Source organism: Rhinolophus sinicus, linkage group LG06 (genome assembly GCF_036562045.2).
Source record: "Rhinolophus sinicus isolate RSC01 linkage group LG06, ASM3656204v1, whole genome shotgun sequence".
In the NCBI taxonomy this organism is placed as follows: Eukaryota; Metazoa; Chordata; class Mammalia; order Chiroptera; family Rhinolophidae; genus Rhinolophus; species Rhinolophus sinicus.
The window spans coordinates 50,847,318-50,873,405 of NC_133756.1; the positions used below are offsets into that span (position 1 = coordinate 50,847,318).

At 37.7% G+C, this 26,088-nt stretch overlaps 1 long non-coding RNA gene across 1 annotated transcript; it reads left to right on the forward strand.

The window, feature by feature from the left end:
- The first annotated feature begins 1,304 nt into the window (after positions 1 to 1,304).
- Positions 1,305 to 16,419, forward strand: LOC141572387 (uncharacterized). Its single transcript, XR_012497750.1, has 3 exons — positions 1,305 to 1,381; positions 12,580 to 12,703; positions 15,778 to 16,419. It is a non-coding gene; the product is annotated as an uncharacterized LOC141572387 (long non-coding RNA).
- Positions 16,420 to 26,088: the final 9,669 nt, after the last annotated feature.

Here is a 26,088-nt window from a genome sequence, read left to right on the forward strand (position 1 = left end):
GTTAATTAGCCACTTGGGGATGCACTTACATTTTCTCTACCTTAGAGGAACGGTGGGAAAAGGGCAAAAAGTTGGAATCACTTCTACTAAAGAATGAGATTAGTTTATACATTGGTTTCAAGCCCTGGTTTTCCACATAAGTGTGAAATGAAACTGGAAACATATGTGTTCTGTGGTTGCACCTGATTCACTCCTCAATTTAACAAGACATCTAGAATGGCGATCAAGTCTGCTGTTTCATAGCAGGACTCACTCACTTTCCCCAGAGGGTTCATCAAAGTACTCATCATATTTTCCACAAGAGAACAGTGGTCCCTTTTCCCAGGATCTCAAAGCCTATGTGTGCCTTTGCCCTGCCCTCTATATCCCTGGAAGATCCATCTCCACGTCGTATCACTTAGTTATTTCAAACCTGCCCCAATTGGGTACCCATTCATTCTTACAGCTTCAGAAAATTCTAAGAGTGATGGATTTCATTTCTATTGTAACAAAAACATATTTCAAAAATAGGAACCCTATAAGTAAAACAAATATTATATGTATCCAAAGTAATCCATCACTTTCCAGGCTTGCTTAAAATCTTTGTCAGCTTGTATAGAAATTTTAATTGTCTGCAACTGTTTTGTCTCCTAAAGCACAACACAGCAAGCCTGTACATGAGGAACAGTAAGTGCACACCCTTTTTAGCAAATCCTATTACTATATAAAGTTTCAGTCCAATAGCCACAGGTGCAAGAGCCAGTGTGTCTGCAGTTCTCAATCACATTCTCTTTTACTATGGGCTATTTCAGCCAGCATGATCTATAATGAATGTATCGGGTTTTGTGCTCCTTCAGAAGTTGCAGTGTCTACAAGCCTTTCCCTTGGTGTTCCTGAGAGCAGGAGAGCCTCAGGGAGGGGTGGACAAAATTGGAAAATATAAATAACAAATCAAAAATTACAATTGATTGGATAAACAATTTCCCTTAGTCTGTTTCTTAATAAGTGATCGATTTTATGATCAATATTCATTATGTCCCAGAACATACCAAACTGCTTATTGAACAAATGAATGGCTGAAACTACAATGACACAGAATCAAAAAGGTGAACCAATTTCTTTAATAACATGGGTTGAACGAACTGTCTCATCTTACCCGGTTGTTCCACGTCAATGCACTATTCTGCAGAGCCCTTTGGAAAAAGGCTGAAGTTCAGGGAAACAGGGGAGGTAATTCATTACTCATTAAAAGAAGTAGGTTATGGGAGCACGTGTTTACACATGTGAGGCCTGAGTTGCATTCTGTACTGGGCTGTCTTTTGTCCATTCAAAGTAAATTCTCCAGCTGCCAAACCAGGCTGTCCCCAGAGGCATTGCCTTTTGAATCTGGTGTACTCCATGGGTGAGTATAGAATTGGAAAAACTAGAGCCTATTCCCTTTCTAGAAGTATTTTTTATTGGAATTCAAGAAAATGAGATCCATATTTGGGGTGAAATAACTAAGGGTAAACCAACTTCTTGGTAGCGAACATTGTCATTTTATTTGCTGTTCTATGATAACTTTCAAAGCATTTGATTGAACTTAACCAACTTTGATAAACTGTTATAGACATCCAGGATATTCTACTCTGTGGTTCCCCTCATCATCGTGAAATAATATGATGACCAATACGTTTCCAGATGGCTACACTCTCCTCCCTAATTTTTAGTGACTTGCAATTGTCTTGTGTACAAAAACGAAGCTGTGGAGAAATACAATTGCATTGGTAGTTAGGGTTAGCACTAACTTCACCCAACTGCTAGCACTGATGTGTGAACAAGCTCCAATATTTAGCAGAAATGGTGAGCAGGAACCCTGCATGGGGGTGTCTGCAGCCAGGTAGAGGACTGTCATGGACAGGCCTCCAGTTGTGGTTGCTGCAATTCCCCTGCCCCTTTGCAGACTTTCCAGGAGTGAGGGACCACAGTAGCTTGTTTAATCCCTTTAGTTCTCCTCTCTCATCTGTCATCTCTCATCTCTCATCTCGTAGTCCCATCGTGTCTATAACAAATGCCTAATTACCCAGCTCTACAAAAATGCTGGACTGATCAGTTATGAAAGCAACTAATGATTAACTAGTTAAAAAACACACACAAAACATATCACTTACTTCAAGTCAGTCATCCAAGGCTTACCCAAACTACTTAAGAAAAGCTCCTTAAATCAGGTTCCCCTAACGAGAAATTAGATAATTCTGACAGGAGCAAAGCTAAAGTTTACCTATGTACTGTCTGTAAAAAAATATTTTTGCAAAACAAAAGAATAACATAAACAAGGCTTAATGATTTTGTAAACCTCAAGTTCTAGGATATATTCAACATTCTCCTAGGTATCTTGATAGCAGCTTCTCAACCTAGAAGCTATCTTCATTCTGTATGTAAACCTCCACCTATGGAAAATATTCAAAGCTTTAATTGTAATAACATTCTTATCTATCACTAAAAAAGCCTCGGAAAGACTTTACTAGGTAACGCAATAGGAGCCTAGTTGTAATTAAAGCTATTTTAATATATGCCTAAATGTCTCATTTATATTGCATCAGCAAAAATTCATACAAGTAAAATTTTAAGATAACTAATATTTTGACTTTAAGCAGCAATACTTATTTACTTTAATTAGGGAGGTATGACACGGTAGTTAAATGTCCAGGCTGAGTCTGAGTCTACAGCTTCTACCTGGGGCAAGTTAATGTCTTTTTGACTCAGTACCTCACCTGTAAATTGGGGATGAAAATGGTAACTCTTAATGATGATGTTCTGAGGATTTAATGGGGTGATACATAAAAAAATATTTAAATCAGCATTTGTTCCATAGTAAATGCTCAGTAAGTTCTAATTGCTATTATTTAATCCTTTTTGAAAGGACTTAGAAAAATATATTGCAGGATTATCTGCCTTATCAAACACAGTGCACTGAGCATAATTGAACCCATTCTTATTTATTCAAAATCACCATCATGAAAAGAATTGTGTTATGTCTTATGGGACACTTTTTCCTTTATTGAATCATGTCAAATTACTATACTTATGCAAGCCTTTAATAGTCCTTCATCTCCATCTTCCCACTGTTGTAGATTATTGCCTATCTGTATGTCCCTGATGTTTCTAATAAAATGTCTTATTTTATACACAATGGTCCAGAAGAGGTTCCATGAGTAATGCCATAGTCTCCTATGAAGCACATTACATGCACTGATGATAAGAGTTTTTCCTGTTCTCCTGAATTCTAGAGTCTAGTCTTGATGACTAAATGTGTTAGACATCTGGGTTCTCCATAAGTACAGCGCTATTATATTTAAAAGTACTAAGTATATATTTACTTAAAGTACAATAATCCAGAATTTTCACTGACTGGCCATTTCCCAATTAACAATATTGTATAGAATTTATTTCTAAGTCTCATGAGCTCCTTCTAAGTGGTACAGAGCCACTGTAATCAGACCTGCTTATTTGAATTCTGTATAGAAAGATGACTTGATAATGTACTGTTTTCAGTTCTCTCTATTACCCAATTTTACCTGTGAGTTGCATCAATCTAAAAAGTATACAAATTTGGGGGGATTTTTTTTTTTTTTGGTAGACTTTTTACCCAGTCTTTCATCATCTAATCTGAATTTTCTGAAATAAGACTCACATCAGAAAAACAAGATCTGGAAAGCTGTTAACAGCAAAGTCTCCAAGCATGGTGAGTGCATTCCTCTAATAGATTTTCATCCATCAGCATCAGACTCAGCACAGAGTATAGACTTTACCTTACATGTGCTACACTGAGGGTTTGATTTTTCATCTCATGGAGTGTAACATATGCTGATACGGTGCACAGGCTTTACAGAAAATAGATGTATTTTTACTCATCAATGAAGAACATGTTTTGGAAACCCAAGATGGCAGAGCAGATAAACACTGTGGCTGCTTGCTTCCATGACCACATTAAAATTACAATTAAATTATAGAACAATCAACCTGGAGAACCATCTGAAGGCTAGCTGAATGGAAGTTTTATAACTAAGAATATAAAGAAGCCACATCAAGACTGGTAGGAGGGGCAGAGATGTGAAACAGGCTGGTCCCAAACCTCCATGTGATGGAAGAAAATAGAGAGGGATACCGCACCACTGGAGGTTCCCTCCACAGGAACGAAGAACCCCACTCTGGCTCCCCAGCCCAGATACTGGTGCTGGAAAGAGAAGCCCCCACAACATGTGGCTGTAAAAAAGAGTGGGGATTCCAACCATCCAGGTGTAATGGAAGGCACAGGAAACCCAGATGTCCTCTTAAAGGCCCGTGCACAGACTCACTCGTATGCAGACACTCACCATGGGCTCCAGAGGAGGAACAGTGACTCGGGGGGCATCAGAGGCATATGGGGAGCAGACTGAGGTGTGTGGCTTCAAGGCCAGGGCTGGAGAACAGTCCTGTTTTCCCTGTGGGGGGTCCCTCTCCTGTGCAGTCAGCAGGCAGCTGCCATCTTTAATGAGTTGAGCCTGCCCCCTACACTTATGGCTAAATTTGAATCTGATTGATGAGCTCCTGGATCCTGTTCTGCTGACTCACAGGGAGGCACTTTCACCAAGAGAACCCAGCCTGTCCCACATTGCACTCTTTGTTGGAAAACTATTGGAGTCCATGGATCCTAGGCAGGTGAGAACTGCCACAGTGTGCTCTGAGACTTTTGCTGAATGGCTCCAGGCTCCGCACTGGCACCAAACCAGTGTCTACATTAATCTGGTGACCACAATGCTTCCCACTATAGTGACTCCCTGAGACCCTGCCTCATCCAACTTGCATGCACACAAGGCTTTATAAGCAGCTGAATTTTAAGGGAGCCAGCAGGTGGCAGCAGGACTCAAGGTGTCCTGGCTTTTTGCAAAACTACCCCAGGCCTAGTACTGGTGGCAACCATTATCAACTTGCAGTATGGCCTCTCCATGTGCCTCTAGGTTTAGCATAGGCAGCAAAAACATGTACATTGCTTTGTAGCTCCTACCAGGTAGCCCCAGCTGGTCACAGGCAGTGGGTGACCTGGTCCTACACTGGAGCCCCTCCAAAGAGGCCTCAGACCCAACATACTTGGAGGTTGGCTTCCACACCAGAACACTACCCAATTAGCCACATAAGCAGCACACACAAAGGACGGTATTAATAGACACCAGAGTCCACTGGGACAAATCCCCCCCACACAGCAGCATATAAGCTGTGGATGTGGCCAAACCCCATAGCCAGTCAACCTGAGGGTAAATCCCACCCACTAACATACCAATAACAACCAAGGCTCAACTATAACATGAGGACACATACACAACCCACACAGGGACACTCCTTGAGCACCTGGAGCAGGTAACCAAGGATACTGTGTCAGGAGCCTACAGGGCACCTTCTACATATGGCCACCTGATCAAGACTAGGAGACATAGCAGATCACCTCACATGTAGAAACAAAGGGAGGCAGCCAAAATGAGGAAACAAAGAACTATATCCCAAATAAAATAACAGCAGAAAACTCCAGAAAAAGAACCAAAGGAAATGGAGGCAAACAACCTACCACAGACAGAATTCAAAACAATGGTTATAAGAATGCTCAAGGAACTCAATGAGAACTTCAATAAAGAAATATTAAGCATAAAAAAGGACATAGAAACCATAAAAAAGAACCAGTCAGAAGTGAAGAGTACAATAACTGAGATGAAGAATGCATTAGGAGGTATCACCAGCAGACTACATGAGAGAGGCTCGAATCTGCCATTTGGAAGACAAGGTAGCAGAAAACACACAATTAGAACAACAAAAACAAAAGAACCCCCCAAAATGAAGATAGTTTAAGAGACCTCTGGAACAACTCTGAACAACATCAAGCGTAACAATATTCACATCATAGGGGTACCAGAAGAAGAAGAGAGAAAGCAAAGGATTGAGAACCTATTTGAAGAAATAATGACTGAAATCTTTACTAACTTGGCAAAGAAAATAGACATAGAAACCCAGGAAGCACAGAGAGTCTCAAACAAGATGAACTCACACCAAGACACATTATGATTAGAATAGCAAGGGTGAAAGGCAGATAATCCTAAAAGCAGCAATAGAAGGCAACCAGTAACTTACAAGGAAGCTCCCATAAGATTGTCAGCTGATTTCTCAACAGAAACTTTGTAGGCCAGAAGGGATTGGCACAAAATATTCAACATGATGAAAAGCAAGGACCTACAACCAAGGGTACGCTACACAGCAAGGGTATCATTTAAAATTGAAGGACAGATAGTGTTTCCCAGACAGGAAAAAGCTAAAAGAGTTCATCACCACCAAAGCAAAACTTCCTTAAGACAGAAAAAAAAATCAAATTATGAGTAATAAAATGGAAATAGCTACATATCTGTCAACAATTACTTTCAATTTAATGGATTAAATTCTCCAATCAAAAGACATAGGAGGACTGAATGGATAACGAAACAAAACCCTTACATATGCTGCCTACAAGAGAATCACTCTAGGTTGAAAGACACAAACACACACACATACACACACACACATACAGAGAGAGAGAGAGAGAGAGAGAGAGAGAGAGAGAGAGAGAATAAAGAGATGGGTAGCTATACTAATACCAGACAAAATAGACTTTAAAACAAAGGCTATAACAAGAAACAAAGAAGGACCCAGTAAATCCACTTCTGGGTATTTATCCAAAGAAACCCAAAACACTACTTCGAGCAGATGTGTGCATCCATATGTTCATTGCAGCATTGTTTACAATGGCCAAGATGTGGAGGCAGCCTGGGTGGTTGTTGATGAAAGAATTGGATATAAAGAAGGTGGTAGATATATACAATGGAATATTGCTTGGCCATGGAAGGGAATGGAGTTTTGCCATCTGCAGTGGCATGGATGGACCTGGAGGGTATGGTGCTGAGGGGAGTATGTCAGACAGAGAAAGATAGATGCAATGTGACTTTGCTTACATGTAGAATCTAAAGAACAAAAAAAAAACCATAAGCAAATAAGAAAGAAACCCATAGATACAAAAACATTTTGATAGATGCCAGATGGGAGAGGGTTTGGAGTGTAGGTAAAAAAGGGGAAGAGATTAAGAAGTACAACTTGGTTGATACAAAGTAGTCATAGGAATGTAGGGTATAGCATAAGAAATATAGTCAATAATATTGTAATAACTCTGCATGGTGTTAAATGGATACTAGATTTATATGGGTGATGGATGGGGTTGGGGGGCAGGGTGAAAAGGTGAAGGGATTAAGAAGTACAAATTGGTAGTTACAAAATAGTTATGGGGATGTAAAATAACATAGGCAATGATATGGTAACAACTTTGTATAGTGCTAGGTGGGTACTAGACTAGTCAGGGGGAATCACTTCTTAAATTATATAAATGTCTAACCACTATACTGGACACCTGAAATTAATATAAAATAATATTGAATGTCAACTGTAATTGAAAAATTAAAAAGTGGGGGTTAAAGGTGGATGCCATTAAGTGGTCCAAATTTCCAGGTATAAAACAAATAAGCCACAGGGATGTAACATGTAACATGGGGAATATAGTCAATAATATTGTGATAGCATCATATGGTGTCATATGGTTGCCGGACTTCTCATGGTGATCACTTCTTTAGGTATATAAATGTTGAACTACTGTGTACCCCTGAAACTCATATAATATTGTACATTAGCTATATTTTTAATAAAAATCTTTAAGAAAAGAACATGTTTTCTCCAAAGAACAGATAGATGTCAAAAGACTCATGTGCTCTAAAAATGTCATGTTATAAAATGCTCATTTTATTCCTCTCATTGTCAAGTATAAAGAAACCGTGATTTAATTACACTATTTGATGGTGATCATTTGTGATGGTGAATACCATAAAAATGCCAACTACAGGTAGTGACTTCCTGTGTCTGGTGGTAACATTTCAGCAAAGAATGGTGTGAAGGAAGGAAAAAAAAATGGAGAAAAGAGGTGAGGTGATGGCACCACCATCCCAGAAATTAAAATAACATAGTGGACAGAATGGAATCCTCTACTTCTGCTGCCAGTCTCAAAATAGAATAAGAGGGAGAAAGCTTCCAACCTCAATAGCTTTCCTGGAGGATTTATCGAGTCTCTGAAAACTAACCTGCTGTCAGACCTTAGTATAATAACAGCTCAAACTCCCTCAATGGAAAATGACATAGCCCAGAAAAGCTACTTGAATACTTAGTTTATAGACCACAGAATGAATGCCAGACTATATTCAAAACCCAAGTGATGGTAACCAATCATCCCTGGGAAGGTACCATCTTTAGGTTCAAATCACTTGTGCTCCGACAAAACACCTTGGCCAAGGCTGGGGGCCATGTCCTGGCTCCAGGTTGAGGACTGGCTATACCTTAGCCCAACACCTTTCCTTCTGGTAGGCCAGGTACAGAGCTGCAATCTGAACTGGAATGAGAGGACAGCTGAACTACTTTGCCTGCTCTACGGTTCTGAATTATCACAAAAGTAAGGAAAGAACTTAACTGCTGCAAACCTCATGATTGATGTTTCATTCTCATAGCTTTACAGTTTTGAACATGATCTTTTCCATCTCTTCTTGAATTTCAGTAACCACCCACTACCACCAAGGGCCAACTCTATTTACTTCACTCATGTTCTTACCCTATTAAAATACGTTTTCAAAAAAAGTTTAATTGATTCATACTAAACGATGTAATTTCTTCAAGTATTCTGTCACTCAAAGAGATTTGCATTATAACAGGATCAATGCCATAAAGGCAGTTTCTAATTTGGGGTACATACAGCGATATAATGGGGGAATAAAGAAAACATTAGTTCTTCTATTCATATGCATTTTTCATGCAAAAGAATTAAAAGGTTTACTACGGTAATATTTAATATAGATTGACTCTATATTACCCTCATTCAGTCTGCCTTTCAAGTGGTACTATGTCATAGAATTTATATAAAATAACTTAAGAAAAAAAAGGAAATTGATGTAGAAGGGTTGACAGGGGTTCCTCGGACTGCTTACAGTTTACTGTGATATTGTGCAGTGTGCTTAGACTTCCTTAAGCAGATTTGTATGTTATGTTACTGAGTTGCAACTAAAGTAAGCCTCACAAAATGTGTGAGATTTTAAATTTTATGCAAAAGACTTAAATTTTATGCACAAGACACTTTTCATTGACATCATTCATAACCTCTCACAGCAAAAAAGTTGAAGTTAAAAGTGTCAGAGTCCTAAAGTATTAACAACAACCATGATAACCACAAAACCTTTAAAATACAGTAAAATATTTATTATTCTCTGCAAATGAAATAGAAACTGCCCATAAAAATAGTTTATCCCACACAGAAGTTAGCTGATTATCTCATGACCAAGAGCTAGAAAATCTTGTGACACCTATATTTAAGTTTGCATTTTTCTTTTACAAAAAAGTCAAGGGGTATGAATTTGCTGACTTTTTATGGAAAGAAAATATGCTGAATCTGGCCTTTAATCTGGCCTTGATGTCTCAACCATAGATGAGAAACACTGTATTAAAAAAAAAAAAAAAACAATACTAGAATTTGGACTATGGAAAGAATATTTAAAAATTGGTATTTAGAATCATTTCCATTTTAATATGATTTGACTACTGAAAATGATATGTCTGTCACTTATAAAAAGCTCCCATATTTTCATACTTCTTAACAACTTGAAAGTAGAATATTGTAACTTGATTAAAAATCCTCAAGATCAAAACTCTCAGAGGGATTTAAATCCATTTGTTAAAAATATAAGAATGTATGCCTTCTAATTACTTTGAAAAGACAACTGATTAGCATCTGAAAAGATGACTATTTGCTTGCCCGGGAGCAATAAAAATGCCTGTATAATTGTGGAGGGAACTAGAAACTGGGTATCACAAATTCGTAAACTCAACCACCATGCCTTTTTTCAATTTACCTACATACATTGATGAAGCATTGTTTTAGCTACAACAGACATTAAAACAAAATTTTAAAATAAGCTGAATTTAGAACCAGACCAAACTACATCACAAAGTATTAGGTAGGTGCAAAAGTAATTGCGGTTTAAAAGGTTAAAAATAATTGCAAAATCCATAATTACTTTTGCATCAATCTAATATTAAACCAAGATGATCAAAAAGTTTGAATTATAATCAATCACAATCATAATAATAACTTTTGTGAAAGAAAAGATTTTGTACCACTACTAAATAAGATATTTTATTTCACTTTTGTCTCCTCCAGTTAAAATGTTTGCATACATTCTATTATGTATGAAAATATTCATATAAAAGTGCAAATATAATTTATAAATCAATAAACATACACATTTGGGTTAAGTCCTCCAAAAAGTTTACTGATGTGAGGTATAATTTTAGAATTTTGGAGCACTAGTTTTAGGAGGTTCCCTTTTATTTCCTTCTTGTATTCCTTTAAATAAAATGCCTTAGGTGGATTTTCAGATTTTAGTGAATAAATGAAAGGTTTGGGCACAGGAAAATCTTTCCTTTCACCTCTGAAAGCATGTTCAGAATCCACCCGTGTGAAGCAATCTTTAGCACATGCATGACCCACTTCAAAGCTGAACTAGATAAGTGCGGTAGGGCTAATAGACATAAGTGAAAATTTGTATACCACTTGGTAAGCCTCAAGTTGAAAAATGTGACATTTCTATTAATTTTTTCAAAAAATCTTTCTTGATCTTGAGTTCTACAGTTTCTTGTGTTCTCAGGTGCTAGAGAAATAGAGTCACTTTAGAACACATTCATTTCTGGAAGAAGCTGACACAGTTCGTCTCCCCTTTGCCTACAGATGGCCCACCAGAACCCCAACTTAGAAATAAGGAAGCCATATAGCCACTATGTAAAACAGTTATACAATCTGCATTTGCAGTGTGTCTTTAAATTGCAGGGAGCAGAAGTGCACCTGTGATTTTAAAATATTCCTAACAGTGTCCTCTGGATATGCTCCACCTTCAGCTACCAACATTCTGCCAGCAAATGCTATTCCAGTCATTCTATTTCCTTCCTCAGCCCTTCTGTTCTTCTGCCCACACGTTTCACGGAACTACCAGAAGCCACCAGGCAGGCAGCTGCCACAGAGTACCAAGCAAAGATAATGATTTTAACTTCTTGGGGTATAGTTTCCCCACACAGAATCAAAGAAAATTAGCCATCCTGACAATCATACAGTGCAGAAAAGAGGGCAAATTTGATTCTGCCCCCAGTTACAGGAAATGACGATTGTTTCAAGATCTGTTTTGTGTACCTGTGGTTCAGAAACAATTTCCCTGAAAATATGCTGACAAAATCACTCAGACCTTTAATACAGTCCTGAGAAAGTACCAAAAAATCTATAAAACAAGCTTAACATTGCACGACACACTTCCACAGGAGATGAGCACTGTGGTTTCCATTTTCTCTCCATGCTTCTTCGCTCCAACTGCTAAATAGTTTTATCAGAACATAATTAAAAGCTATGCAAAATAACAAGGTAACTTTTAAGGGTAAATATATATGTGGAGAACATATAAAGACACGCACCAACCAAATTCATCATCACAGTGACCACAGAGAGAGGAAGTAGAGCTACTGGCAGGTAAGTTTTCTGTCTTGAGTTGGGGGGTCGGGGGGTAGAAGGGTAGACTTGACTGTCAAAAGTCTTTATATTATTTGAGAGTCTTAAATGTTGTTTATAATACATTTTTTTTTAACCCTAATGCCTTCAATTTCCTGTGGCACCAACCTTATTACCTAAACTCTCAAGGTAAAGAGACTGAGCCCTAGAGTCAGATAAACCAAAGTCTAAACAAACCAGCTCTGTCACTTACTAGACGAGAACTGGTTTTACTTACCTGAGAATTATGCAGAAATAACAGTATCTACGTCAAAGATGGTTGGGTGAAATAAATTAGGTCATGGCACTAAGCAAGAACTTAGTACCATGCCTAGAACATAGGAAGTACTCAATAAATGCTAGGTGTCATCAGTAATTATTTTATGCTTTCTCAATAACCTGCCATTTACTCAACTTTGGACTGTATGCACTGTTTTTCATCTTCCCTTTCTGAAGTAATAAGCAAAGTACAGAGTACCAAGAGCTCTGAGTATCCATCAAAGGAAAGCCATACCCTTTGAGCCCAATTCCACATTCCCCAGTATTTTAAAACAAACATCTTCTGCTTCAAAAAATGGTCAGCTTTGTTCTTTTTAGCTTCGGGAGTTAGGAATGGATTGGCTCTGGTGTTAATGCACCAGAAAGAGTTTACATTTGAACATAATGTAAGAATAGTCTCACCATGAGTTAGATATCACAGACAGATACTCAGCATGTTGGTTTTCCCAGAATTCTAGATCTGAACATTATAGTAATTATATATGCACATATACGCATATAGTGACCACAGCCAGGTATTCAGTATCAGTGTCTTTAGCTGTCATAAACCAAGACACTTCTGTAGCACACAAGGCAACTTCTAAGAGTCCCCCCTCAAGACAAAACTGCCCAGCATTTACCAATACTTCCTGGCACCATACAGTATCATTGGATATCTTTCCCCCTGACAGGTCTCCCATGGAATCATACAACCCTGACACAAAATGGGACATATTCAGTGCCTAAGTTGCCATCGCTACAGACATGCTGGCTGTTCTCCATGGATTGAGGATGGCTCTGTGTGAGACCAAAGAGGTAATTTCAGCAGCAGCATCAGTCGCTTGGCTAGTTGTTATCAGCATTGCTCAGGGAGCCATGAGGGTGGGAGGTGATCCAGGAGAGGTTTCAAAGCCTTTGCTGTAACATAAAGACCACATCTGCTGCCTGACCACTGGCCATGGCCAATGAGCACAGCCAAGATGCATTCTGTTTTCACTTGATTTCATTCACTCAACCATGGTGGTAAATCTGGCCATATTAATTGTGGAAGGTTCATTTTACATACATTTATCTTCAGGATTTACGTAAATGCTACATTTTCCTTTGAAGTCACCTAATGCAGGAACCCCAAGCAGTTCTGTCCTCTGGTTCCAAGCTGCGGTTGACAAATGAAGAAGGCAACTCCTTTTGTTTTTTAGGTTGATTATCCCAGATGCTTAAGATAAACTGGCTCAATTATTATCATTGACTTTCAGCTCTTAGCCATAGCCCACACAAGTCAATCGCCAACTCTGTTGTGATCAGGTTCTCCTGTTTACTGGCACTTCATCTATGTAGGCTGTTGTTCCGAAGAGATTTCTGGTACCAAAAGTCCAAGTCCAACCTATTTAGGACCACCGCTATTTCCTACACTTGGTCAGTAGCAGAATGCCCTACCTGAATAAATCTGGTATATCTGCCACATTTTTTTAACAAGATGTGCACCTGCACAGTTATCTTTAATTTATGAATCTAGCCCTTACAAGACATCTCAAGACACATCTGTTGTTCAGTTCAGAGACCTTCTCTACTGGAACATTGCTGAAGAATAATAGGAGGGGCCAGTGCCTCATTTTAAATGCAGCATTTCTTTCCACCAGATCCTGCCCTCTACACTCCCCTCTCCCACTCCCTCACTCCCACTCCATTTTCTCTTAACATATTTTTCCTTCCAATCTTCAGTTCTTAGATAGCGATAAGAATGAGCTCCAAGTTCAGAAGTCATTATTACTTTTAACTTGTTTGTATCAAGCGTATGTACTGAGAGTCAGGATGTCTTTTAATTAGATAAAGATGAGACCCTAGTCTCAAGGAAATTTCACACTAAAGAAAAACAAAAAAGAAAAAAAAGAAAAAAGAAAAGAAAACAGCTTGCATGCAAAGAAATGGATTTCAAACACATGAAACATAATTTAAGTATTAAAACAAAATATACAGTTTCATCTATAAACATGTCTTTAGGTCTGTTTTGATATAAAACTCCCATTGCTTTCTGACTTGGCTTCAAAAGAATCCTGTTTTCTCTAAAAGCTCTGTATAAGGAAAGATCTGTGTTGGTCTGGGCTCTTCTCTTAAACTTTTCTTGTTCAAACTTAAGCAGACTGGCATTGTGCATATCATGTATTTAAATTGGTAAGTGTAACAATTCCTTGAAAATTGACCTTAAAAAAAAAAGTACATGAATGGGCCTAGTACAATGGCTGGCGAATAATAATAACAAGCACTCAATACATCTGAAAGAGGAATTCAAACCATTTTGTCATAAATTATGATTTACATTTTTTTCTATGAAGGACTATCCAAGAGAATGATTTTTTTTCCTTTTTCCTTGCATTAACTATAGAAATGTTCAAAAAAAAACTCGGAAAATAGAGTGAAGGACACTTACAAGTGTATTCCACAAGGAAAATAAAAAAATACAGGCAACTCTCTTATGAGAACAGCTTACCACTGGTGAATCTGTTATCAAATACTTTCTTCCAAATTTTTGTAGCATTAAGATACCTGCTTTCATGGGTTTTAAAAAAAAAATCATAGAACTCTCCTTTAAAAAAAATAAAACTCTCACAAGAGAAAAAAAGTAATTAAGAAATATGCAGAGGGTAAGTGGGGAGGGGGGTGGTAGATGAGGGTAAAGGGGATCAAATATACAGTGATGGAAAGAAAACTGACTCTGGGTGGTGAACGCAATGTGATATACAGAAGATGTATTACAGAATTGTACACCTGAAATCTATGTAACTTTACTAACAATTGTCACCCCAATAAACTTTAATTTTAAAAAAAAGAAAGAAATATGGTGATTCACCCAATTCTTCTTTGGCAGCCATATTGTTTCTTACTCTAGTATACAAAGTTAGTAATTCTAAAACATTAAAGATGGTATGAGTAAACCCTTTACTAATGAAACACTTTAAATGAGCTTCCCAAATACTTTTACCAGCATTTAATTTATTTTTAATCAGGTGCTTATCATTTGTTAAATAAATCCAAAGACCCCAGGATTCCACAGCCCTTAGATAGGCTAAGCTCCCATTGGGAAGCAACACATATTAAATAGTTGCTAAACCTTGGTAAATACACTTTTAATAATTAATTCTAGAAGTATTTAACTTGCAGTAATATACCGGATATTTCAGCAATATTGTAATCCATGGGATATTGCCGAGGGATTTCTCAGATTAACACATTTGGGTCCCCAAGTCCCATCTGTATACCTCTATCTGAATTAGCAGCAGGTGATTCAACACATGGCTACCACCCTCTGTGTATTTGAGTGACCAATGATTTTATTACCACATCAGTGAGATCAAATCAGTGAAATGCATCAGATGAGGAAATGTTTAGTAAGGGATGAGACAGACGGTGGCTTACAAGTCATTCCAGGTTTTCAAAACTGATAACTACTGAAAAGAAAAATTACTTTTCCTGTTGAGATGTGTAAATATTATGGAGATATTCTAACTCAATCTCTATGATGGATGGTGCTCAATTTTAAACATATTTCAGTAATGCCTTAATTTAATAGAATGGAAGATACACAAGTTGTTGAAGGATCAAGGTGAGAATAAATTTTCTTGCACAGATGGTTTAGTCTTGTTCTAAAAATCCACAGGATTCTTATACTTCCCACTCCATGAGAAAAGAAAAAGAGAAAAGAAAAGGACTTTGCTTTTTGTTTCTTTAAACTAATATGCTGTAAATAACTACTCTATGTGACCTGTTCAGTTCCGTTTATCCTTCTCTATTCTTCTCTAACATGACTATAGTTTCCCCTCTCCCTATTTGACGTAAATGGCAATTCACATTCTGTATGTTAAAATTAAAGTCAGGCTGACCTTTTTCTTAAGCTGAACAGACCACTTCCCCAAGACTGACAGCAACCACAGGCTGACCAGCAGATGGTGCTACAGAGCAGGCAGCAACCCAGGGCTGAACTCCTTGGCGCTCAAGGACTGTGTCCCAGACTTTCTCCAAAGGATCTGTAGTCTTCTGGCTAGTCTGTTTTTCTCATTGGGTAAGGGATTCTTCATTCCCCATCTTTTCTCTCTTCCACTTTTTTTTTTTGAATTTCATAAATGTAGTCTTTGTAGTCTTACAAATAGCTTGGTCTGTCCCAAAAACGTTCTCCGGCCTTTGCCTTCAGGACACCATGAAATACCTGGGTAAACATGAAAGGTGCAGATAGCCCTTTCATTCAAAAAGAAGTATCCTGTTTCTGTGCTGGCTAATGAAAGCCTGTGCCATGACGATGTTTTAGTAGCGATAAAAATCAAACATTTTCTGGAGCCCTAATAGTCTAAAATGTTAATGCAGTTTACTTTTTAAAATGTGATCGATAGATGGGGGGAAAGTGCCCATAAATTACTAAAGGCAAAAAACATTCTATTAGCACACAGTGGATTTTGCAATATTTGTTGCTCTGTGTTTTACTGGGGGGGAGGGGATTTTTAATTCGCTGAGAGCTTGAGATTGTTTTTTTGCTGTTGTTGTTTTTTAAAATACCTGTCTTTATCTTTCTCTGTTCAAGAGGGATATTTTTAACATGAGTCATTTAGGAAATGTAATTCTAATGTGGTATAGCTATAGGTTTCAATTAACGTTCTACCTTTCTGACAGTCTTTACATTATATGTTTTATGAAATCATTAACTATTGTCATGTTTCTATTATGATACTATTAGGAAATAAAGAGACTTATGTAAATGGAGATGTAAAAAAAATGTATGACAGTTACTCCGAGCAACATCTGTGCACTATCATACATGCTCACACTAATTTTCTAAAGATTGTTCCATTCATTATAGAGCATTGTTAGTTGCAGTGGCACAACCCTTATTTCCATGCATTTAGGGAATGAGGCAGAGAGTGGGTAAATGAGAGCCTAATCAATACCACTTTTCATTTTGCATCTAATGTGCTGCCTTTCCCTTTCTTTTCCTCATGCACAAATCCAAAAAAGATCCTGACGTTACAGTCATAAAATGTAATTCTTCTGCAGAAACACAGACAATAATGCTTTCTGTATTCAGGCGTATTGCATATTCTAATGGCATTTGGCTAAATTGAGTATGGATTTAACATCAAAGGCTTCATGAATTTTTCAAATGAGATATTAAAGTCAATATTTCAAGTGAAAGATATTTCAATTTAGTTGCATACACAACAATAAAAAACTTCTACAAGGTAGAGGTACTAGTGGCTATAGCAGTATTAGTTCATTCAAGAAATTATTAGTTTATAAGAAAATCAAACACAAGGTTGTGATATGGCAATGACTCTGAATAAATTAGACTAACAGATATGCACTAGTGTACTTTATCTTTTGCAGGCTGAAGCAGTACACTTGCCACAGGCATGTTCAGGGCTCCTGGCTGATTTTTTTCTAAACTCTGTTGATTAGCATGAAGATTTGCATTGCCATTTCATAAATCTCCTTATTTTCATTTGTACCAGTGGAAGACTTAAGATATGTGATGGTTGTGTGGGGGGGAGGGAGCTGTTTTTTCACCTTGCATTTAAGTGAATCTTACTTTAAGGTGTCAATACCTAAAGTGGGTCTCCACAATGATGCTAAATGTTGCCTCTCAGGCAGGTTGGAGGATGCTCAGGTTCAGTGTGTGTGTGTGTGTGTGTGTGTGTGTGTGTGTGTGTGTGTAGGCAGTTTCAGACAGCCATCCATGTCATGGCAGATTACTGATATTTTCAAACAACACATGCAAGCTTGGATTTCTAGAGCACCTTTCCACGGAAAAACTCCAAAGCTCATCCACACATGTCCTTCCATCCATCTAACCAAATCCCCAATGAGGAAAGGAACGGCAGAGGGTGTTGTCATCCCCACTTCTCAGATGGGCAAATGTAAGGCACAAAACACGAAAGTAACTTGTTTTCCTACTTGCTTGTGGCCTCTTAAGGAACACTTTAATGGAGAGATCAGCACTAAAACTGGAACTGGAACTGTGTTTCCTGATTTCCAGACCAAAGTTCTCAATATTGAACCAAACATGTCTCCTCGTCAGCCATGATGACAGCAGGTTGATCTATCTGGGTTTGTATTGTCTTTCTGGCTTCTCGCTATAGACACGTACAAAGGCATTAGCTTGAATTTCCTGTGTAACGGGCCCCCTCTTACCTCTTTGATTATTGCAAAATTATGGTTCCTTTTATCCAGTATTTTCAAGCCCTTCATCAATTTAATCGTGGATTAACTCAACTTCAGATATACACCATGTATTCACAGACACTTCAGGTAATAAAGAGTAAAGCAACTCACAAATCCACCATCCTAGAAGAAATGGCCATTTCTAGATGATGACAAGCAGCCCACCCAGACAACCTGTATGCAAAAATTCTTTCCTATAATTCACAGTGAAGTCAGACACCAAACAATGCAAAAGCACTCAGCTCTGCGTTGTGCCTGTTAACCCCTCTTCTGCCAGGGCATTATTTAAACCAGCCTCATTGTTCAAATTCCTCACTTTATAGAGGTCTCTTAAAAGAGATGGCGTTTTAAAGACCTGATCACCCTGAAACGCATAAAGATTTCATTCTGTAATTTGAAGAATGATTGCCCATCTCTGAAACAGAAAAAAAATCCTAACTTCATAAATACTCTGTAATGAGGAAGACAGGAAGATGCACACCCATCACCAATGCTTTTTCTTTCCTTTCCTTTTTTCTTTTCTTTTCTTTTCTTTTCTAACAAGAGCAAAATATTAGAACCATCACTTCTATTCAAAGGATGTGGAGTCCCCTGGGACGAAGTTTTCCTTTGGCCCATCACACACATGTACCCACAAAATACTCACTTCACCTGTTTGAGTTAACACAAGTCACATGCAAGGCTTATTTTGCAATCGGATTGCAGAAGCTATTTTTCAATGTAGCCATACCCACCCCCGACAACAAAAAGCCTCCAGAACTGAAGATTGTTTCTTTGCTTCATTACATCTAAATGATCAGACTCATTTCAGTCTCAATTCTCAAACTTCCCTCCCTCCTTTTATCTGCCTTGCTTTTTAAGGGACCCTATTATAGGGAGGAAAAACAAACTAGAACAAAGCTACAATTCAATGCTCATTTTAAGGTTTTCAGTTATAACAGTGCTCCTGGGCATGACTATTACATATTGGCTTCTTTGGAAAACTGTTGATCTTTTGATGTTTATCATTTCTCTATTGAAACTGTAAAAGGGAGCTTTGTGGAGAACTAGACTTTGTCTCTAACTAAGGCCTGTATTAAAACTCAGCCCAGGCCATGAATGAAAATGGAGGCTGTGGACTCAAAACTATTCCCTCATCGGCCCCTGCCCACATCATAAAACCAGTAAGCTATTTGGCACAGAAGGAAAGAGATGAGAAAACACAAGAACTAAAAGCCAGGGCCAACCACTTACCTATGAGCCACGAATATAAACACAGAAGGAAGTGTTAGCTTAGCTCTAGAGGGTGGCAAGGGGGACATCAGAGGTTTATGTGATATTCAGTGTTCATATACCTAAAAGAAAGTGCACATTTTAAAATTTTCACTGCACATCTGTGCATTGCTACATTTTTAAGGGCCTGCTAGGACTGGAATTACAGGAGATTTGAAGCTCACAACTGAGTAGCTCTGGCAAAGCTGCATGGGGGAGGAAGGCTACTGAAAATCATGGGGGGAAAGGTAGAGCCTGTGCCAAAGAGGAACATTAAAAAGGGTTCTAGCCGAGGAAACTGTCAGCTTTATATATGGGAACTTGAAATGGAAAAATTGGTAGTGCCACTGAACCTGAACAGCAGCTGTGAAATCAGAATTTACTCCCTAATCTGAATTAACTAATCAAAACCAGGTCACTCCTCCGCCTTCCCTCCACTACCCACCGCGTCGCCCCTGGGTTATTTTTCATGACCGATAGCATTCATGCTGCAGCAAAATAAATAAAGAGCAACAAAAACAAAAATACTAAAGGTCAAAGTTTCCTCATAAGACCCAAAGCACCTGAGATTTATCAATGGAAGAAAACTACATAGGTGTTCCACGTTTCACCTTTTCATTTCTGTAGTACATAGGCTTACTAAAAAGAGCAAGGTTACAGCTCCATCACTGATGCACTCAAATAGAAACCAAGAATGATTTTTAAACGATGACTTCTGGGATCTAAGCTCAAAAGAAAACTCAAAGGTAAGGGCTGCATGAAGCAAAAGGACCACTGTGCTTGTAATTTTTTTTTTAATTCAGATTTGCCACTAATTTCGTACACAAGCACTTTCTGATCAAGCACAAGCATTTAATAAAATTGTACTGGTAATCATCCAAAGAAATACATTAAAGGGTGTACAATAGCCAAAGCACAATTTGAAGCTCTTATTAACTGGTGATTATCTTCACTGATCCACATTACCATTCAGTTGCAGATGTTACTGACATTAAGATGTATGATGCAGAGGCTGGAGAAAAAGCCCATTTAAGACAGGTGAATACTTAATAGTAATTCAACATACACGGCACAAAATGTCTTTCACAGGAGTTCAAGGATTTTTCCCTGTTTTTCTCCTTGCAATTTTATATGAATGTTTATAAATAAAATGAGAAATGAAACTCTATTTGGTAGCCATTTGACTTGCTCAGCTTTAATGGACATTTAAAACTTTGCAATTTATCATTTTAGGCTTCTTTCTCATCCGGCTTTATTATTATTAACTTATTTATTTATTTTTTTTAATCTCCCTTTCCTCTGAATCCTTATGGAAGGTCCATGTTTTAACTATGCAGATAAAATTTATCTGACATAGAGGAGTTGTTTACCTTTTAGTTCTAGTAATTCCATGCTAATATTGTAATAGTTAACTGACTGCCGAGTGGATTCAGAACAGACCTCTTAGAGCCTGTAGGACAGCCCTCTTTTCTATTCAACTTCTCAGGATTACAAAGGGATGCACTGCCTTCATCACTGCACCCCTACCCCATGCTATGCAGCCCCAGGTAGATACAGAAATTGATCTATTCTATATATCTCTAATCACAACAAAACAGCCAACAACCTATTAGGGATGCATTTAAATTGACTTTGAAGAAAGAGAACCTAGATATCCCAGCAAGAAGGAGAAATTAAAAGAATCCCATGGTGAAGCAACTCAACACAATTGGAAAATTTCGAGACCAACTCAGACGATCACGTCCATCTCCCTCTCATTCTCTTTCACATACAAACGCCAGCTGACGACTAATTTTATATATAGGTTATACTCACACGGACTCTGGGTAGTTAGCAAAGTACAAAAGCCATGAAGATTTCCTCCACACCTCTTTCCTCCTTTCCGTAGTTCTGATTTTAAATGCATGACTATCTCAGATAATGTGCGCCACATTGCAGTTGGTCAGTCTCTCCCTTCGAAATCTTGCCTAAATAATGTTCCCCCAAACCCAACTTCTCCTCTATATTTTCTATTCTCTTTTAATCTTTTCAGTCTTGTATTTCACACTCCCCTGATCTTGCTTTCTTCAGATTGATTGAAAATAAAATGTTAAAGGTCAATAATGGCAAAATATGTGCCATACCCCAGCTGATATTTCTTTGTCAACAACTGCCTTTGCCCAGAGGAATAGGTCATAGCAGACCCAACATATGCAACAGGGCTTGTGGGAAGTATGTTTTGTCTGGGAAAGTGTTTTTTCTAATCACACAGCATAAGCATCTACTTATTCTGCATAAGCATAACTCTTATCCTGTAAACATACACATATGTGTATTCATAGTTTTCTCTTCCATTTTTGGAAATATATGTTTTGCTAGTTATTGTTGATATAAACAGAAATTTTACTGTCTTTATGGGAATCTATACTATAAAATATTTAGCACATTCAAACATGGAGTTTCCAATATTCTTTCTTCTTTATTCCAACAAACAAAACAGAGTAAAGAGTGACTTCTCTTTAGATCAAAGGAAATGAGTCTCAAATGGTCTGAGTTGTCGTGTGCCACCAATTTTCAAACTATGCTCAGAGAAGCTGTACATTTCCTCTGAGGTTTCCAAGGAGAGAAGTCTTGGGGAATACAAAATGTGGAGGCTGAGTTTGAAGGAGGTTCTGTCCTTACGACTTCCTTCCTTAGCCAAAATGACTCACTTTTACTGATTTTTTCCAAAGAAGTTTATGATAGATTTTGGCTAAAGACAGTTCTCCTATGCTTAAAGACAAAGAGTATTGACCTCTTTCTAGGGGGACAAGTATTGGGGAGATGAAGACTGACTCTGTGGGCCCAAAGGGAAAGAAGATTCTTTCTGCTCAACCATTTTTCTTCTATAGTTAGAGTTTCCAGCAAATTTCTCTATCTTGGCTAATGATTCTGCTAAGTACTTTTCAAATACTAGGGCTGACCCAACTTTGTTTTCTTCTAGCTTCTCAAAGGCTTTCAACAGAGTTAATCCTTGGAATCTTTCTCGAGAATAGAAATTAGTATATAAATAACCAATGTCTATTTTACTTCTCAAAGAGACAGAATTCCTAGTGGATATCTAATTTGTACATTTAAGACAAAAGGGGCTTTATTTTTTTTTTTTATAATTCAGTGAACTGAGATGTAAGCTGATAAGCATCTTTGCAAAGATATCACTAATAGCTGGTCCTTAGCAGAAACTGTTAAACTTTGAGCGACCAAGTCCTACTTCACGCATAAGTGCCCTCTCCAGCAGGGTAAGAAATGCATTTTACATTTGTGGCAGTGGGAGACCATGACATACTTTGTAGGCTCTTTTCCTACTAGTCATCATACTAGATAGAGGGTAATATAAGCATAGTTGGAATCAAGTGAACAGAAGACCCCAAATGTATGGTAAATACTTTCTGAAGGTGAGTGTTATTTCATACTACATGGTCCATCTTCATTTCAAAGCACATTTTGCCTTCCTCACTGGGACGTTGTTAAACTAATTATCTCAAACTCTGAAAGTAGGGGTAAAAGCTACAATAAAAATTAAGATAACAGTAATGAGGGTTAAATAACAATAATACATGTGCTCTTACTTTGTCAGAATCTGAGAAGTTTCCATTTTGCAAAGGATTTCACACTTCCCACATCTCTGTATACCATATGGTATGCTCAAGTAGAAGTTAATTACAGTTCATGTTTGACTGTTGATTCATCCCTGTTTCAGAGCACAGTGGCAGGAAAAGGTGCTCACACAAGCTCAGACCTACCTGTGGTACCAGTGAATCCTTTGGTTAAACTGATATGCAATCAATTAAGTTCCAAATTTGAAATTGCATCAAAAGTACAGAATGAAAAAGCTGCCAGTGGGTTCCCAAACTGTGCATGTTTAATGAAAAGCTTCCTTGGGTTCTATATTTGAGAAAGCCTGTCATCTCCTTCCCTAACAAAGGAAGACAAAACTCTGGTAGAACATTAAAGACATACATGTTTTCCTTGTGAAGGCCATTCCGTGGTACAGGAGGGGCTCTTTGTCACCAGGCTGCTGTGTCACCACCTTGTACAGCTCTTGTAGAATAGTGTGGTGCTTAAAATACAGTAATTACTGTTACAGTGTGTGCATAGCAATGTAAGAACGGTATCTAGAGCTATACGTGGCACTGAGAGTCAAGAAACAGCTGTAATTTTGCCTTTAAATATGTTTATGAGCATTCTGAATGGTTTAAGCTTGCTGTGCAGCATATGATTTTAATTTTCTTTATGGATATGGGGGGCCATGAGATGCTGACTTTTGGTATAATAATCTTTCAGGTTTCGGAAGAACTGTAGGGGGCCAGTCAGTCCTCAAGCCTCCCTTTTAAATCTCCACTTATAAATTTCTCAGTGGTAGATGTAAGTTAAAAAAAAAAATTATACCACACATTATATAGTAAGCCTTATATCTCTTATGTGAATGAACCCTTTCAGCTGACTACCTATGCTTGAAGAAAAGAAATCAAAGAAAACCTGTAAAATGGAGGCACGTATCTTATTTACCAAACCGTGACTCCTTTATTTGAAACAGAAAAAATAGAATTTGAAAAGTTAAATTTCCATTTCCATATTTACCACAGACAATACTCAAGGAATAGTTGTTTTTATATTGAAACTCATATTTAAACACACTACAAAGCAAGTGCTAAATTGGTCACTTCTTAGGAATTGCTAAAGCACATTTGCTTACAATTAAAAAAAGAAAAACATTTGAATTGCCTGTAGTTATTGTAAGTTAATTTTGCCTACTTGGGTTTATTTCATTTAAAAGAACCATCCCAGACCAGTTAGTAGTTGAAATATTAGTGATGAAGAAAAAAATGGGTCCTACAAAAAAGATGCAGTTAATGAAAAAGAAATGATGTCATTTCCTTCAAATGATTTCTATTGTAAGAGCCTAATACATACCCATTTGACTAAAACTAGAAAAAAATAAACCTTGATAGACAAGTATTATTTGTTAAGGTGTGGACTCAGGCATGTATTTTCATCTGCTCTTTTAAAATATTGTTTTGCATTATAATTTTTCAGTAACACGTCTTATTTATGTCATCAAGGTGCAAAGTTACTTCTCAGAATAAAAAAAATACATTTGTCAATCAAATATTCTTACCAGCTTCTGTTCACATCAAGAGAATACAGCAAATGACACACTAAAAGCCCAGGAATGTGTTGACAATTAAGTCTCAAGTAACCAATAGCCCATCTGTCATGATAAAAAACAAAACAAAACAAAAAACCTTGACATTCATAACCCATTGTACAGCAGGGACAGATAGATACTGAGCTTTCTTAGATGGCAGTGTGGCAGGTGCAAGGCTGGGTTAACCAAACTTCATTTTTCTCCTAATACATAACTAGATAACATTTCTAAACCTTCCTTCCAACTAGGTGGAGTCATTAGAGTGAGTTCTGGCCAATAAAATATGGCTAAAGTTATATGTACAGCTTCAGGCTTTCACAGTCTCCCTTATTTTCCATACACTGGAGGATGAAGTCCCAGGAGATGGCAGAGCCACATGATAGAGCAGCCCTGGTCTTGAATGATTGCCTGGAGCCAAGACATGAAGGAGAAATTTGCTTTTACCATGTGAAACCACTGAGATTTTAACTAATGTAAGCGGGGACATTGTTGCATCTCACACATTTGAGGATTCAACTAAAAACCCCAATAATAATAGAAAGCCCTGTTTTTTTAAAACCCCTCAGAGAAGTAATGAGTACATTCATTCGAAAGCATGCATTTATCACTTATTCCAGGCACCACACAGAGTTAAAAGATACAGCTTCTTCCCTCCTGATTCTTAAAGTCCAATCAAAGGAGGGGAAAAGTTCCTGGGATCACAACGTAGCCTGATAAAAGATATATTGTGTAGGATGTAAGGTACGTGTGTAAGAAAGGCTTCTAACACAGCTTAGAAGGGCAATGAAGACTTCATAATGGTGGTTATAATTCCAATGAAAAAGTTAGTGGGTGTGGGCCGCATAAAACATGGTGCCATGAGCAGCAGTGAAGAGGCCTAAGGATGCACTAGGGTCTCTTCCATGATATGAGGGCCAGTCATCCGAGGAATTTACAGTTCAGTGTAAGTATAACACATTGGAGTTAGATCCTAGGTTCCACCAGTTGGCTTCATACAGAAATACCTATTTTGCTACCTGTAAACATATAAAGTCTTTCCAGGAAGGAAAAAAAGCTATATCCACAAAATATGAAGTCCAAACTAAGGTCTTATTGATTCCCCTGCATGTTACAAGTTTGGCCAATTCCCTGAAAGTGATGAGGATGTGGCAGCCTCATTAGTCTTCAATTTTGGAAGAAACATTTCTATGGTTTGGCTACATGACATTGAATATTTTGTGTTCTCTGGGTAATTTCGTGCTCTTAAAATTCAGACTAATATGTGTGCGCTGTTATTATACATAGTATTGTTGAAAAAAAGTACAGTTATATCATTTTTTGAGACTCCTATGTGTGAAATCCAGATACATTAATTATCAATATAAGTGTACTGAGTATTATAATTAATGGGACTGTTTATTTGTTTATTTGTTTGCTTGTTTACTAATTGTTGGTTTCGGTAGGAGATGCTAGTTTTCATTTATATATCTTCTCTTGACCAGAAGATGAAGGGAAATGAAATGATACAGTTCCATTCTGGGTTTAAAGAAAGTGATTTAGAAAAGGGATTCATTAAAAACACTGAGAACTGACATTTCTC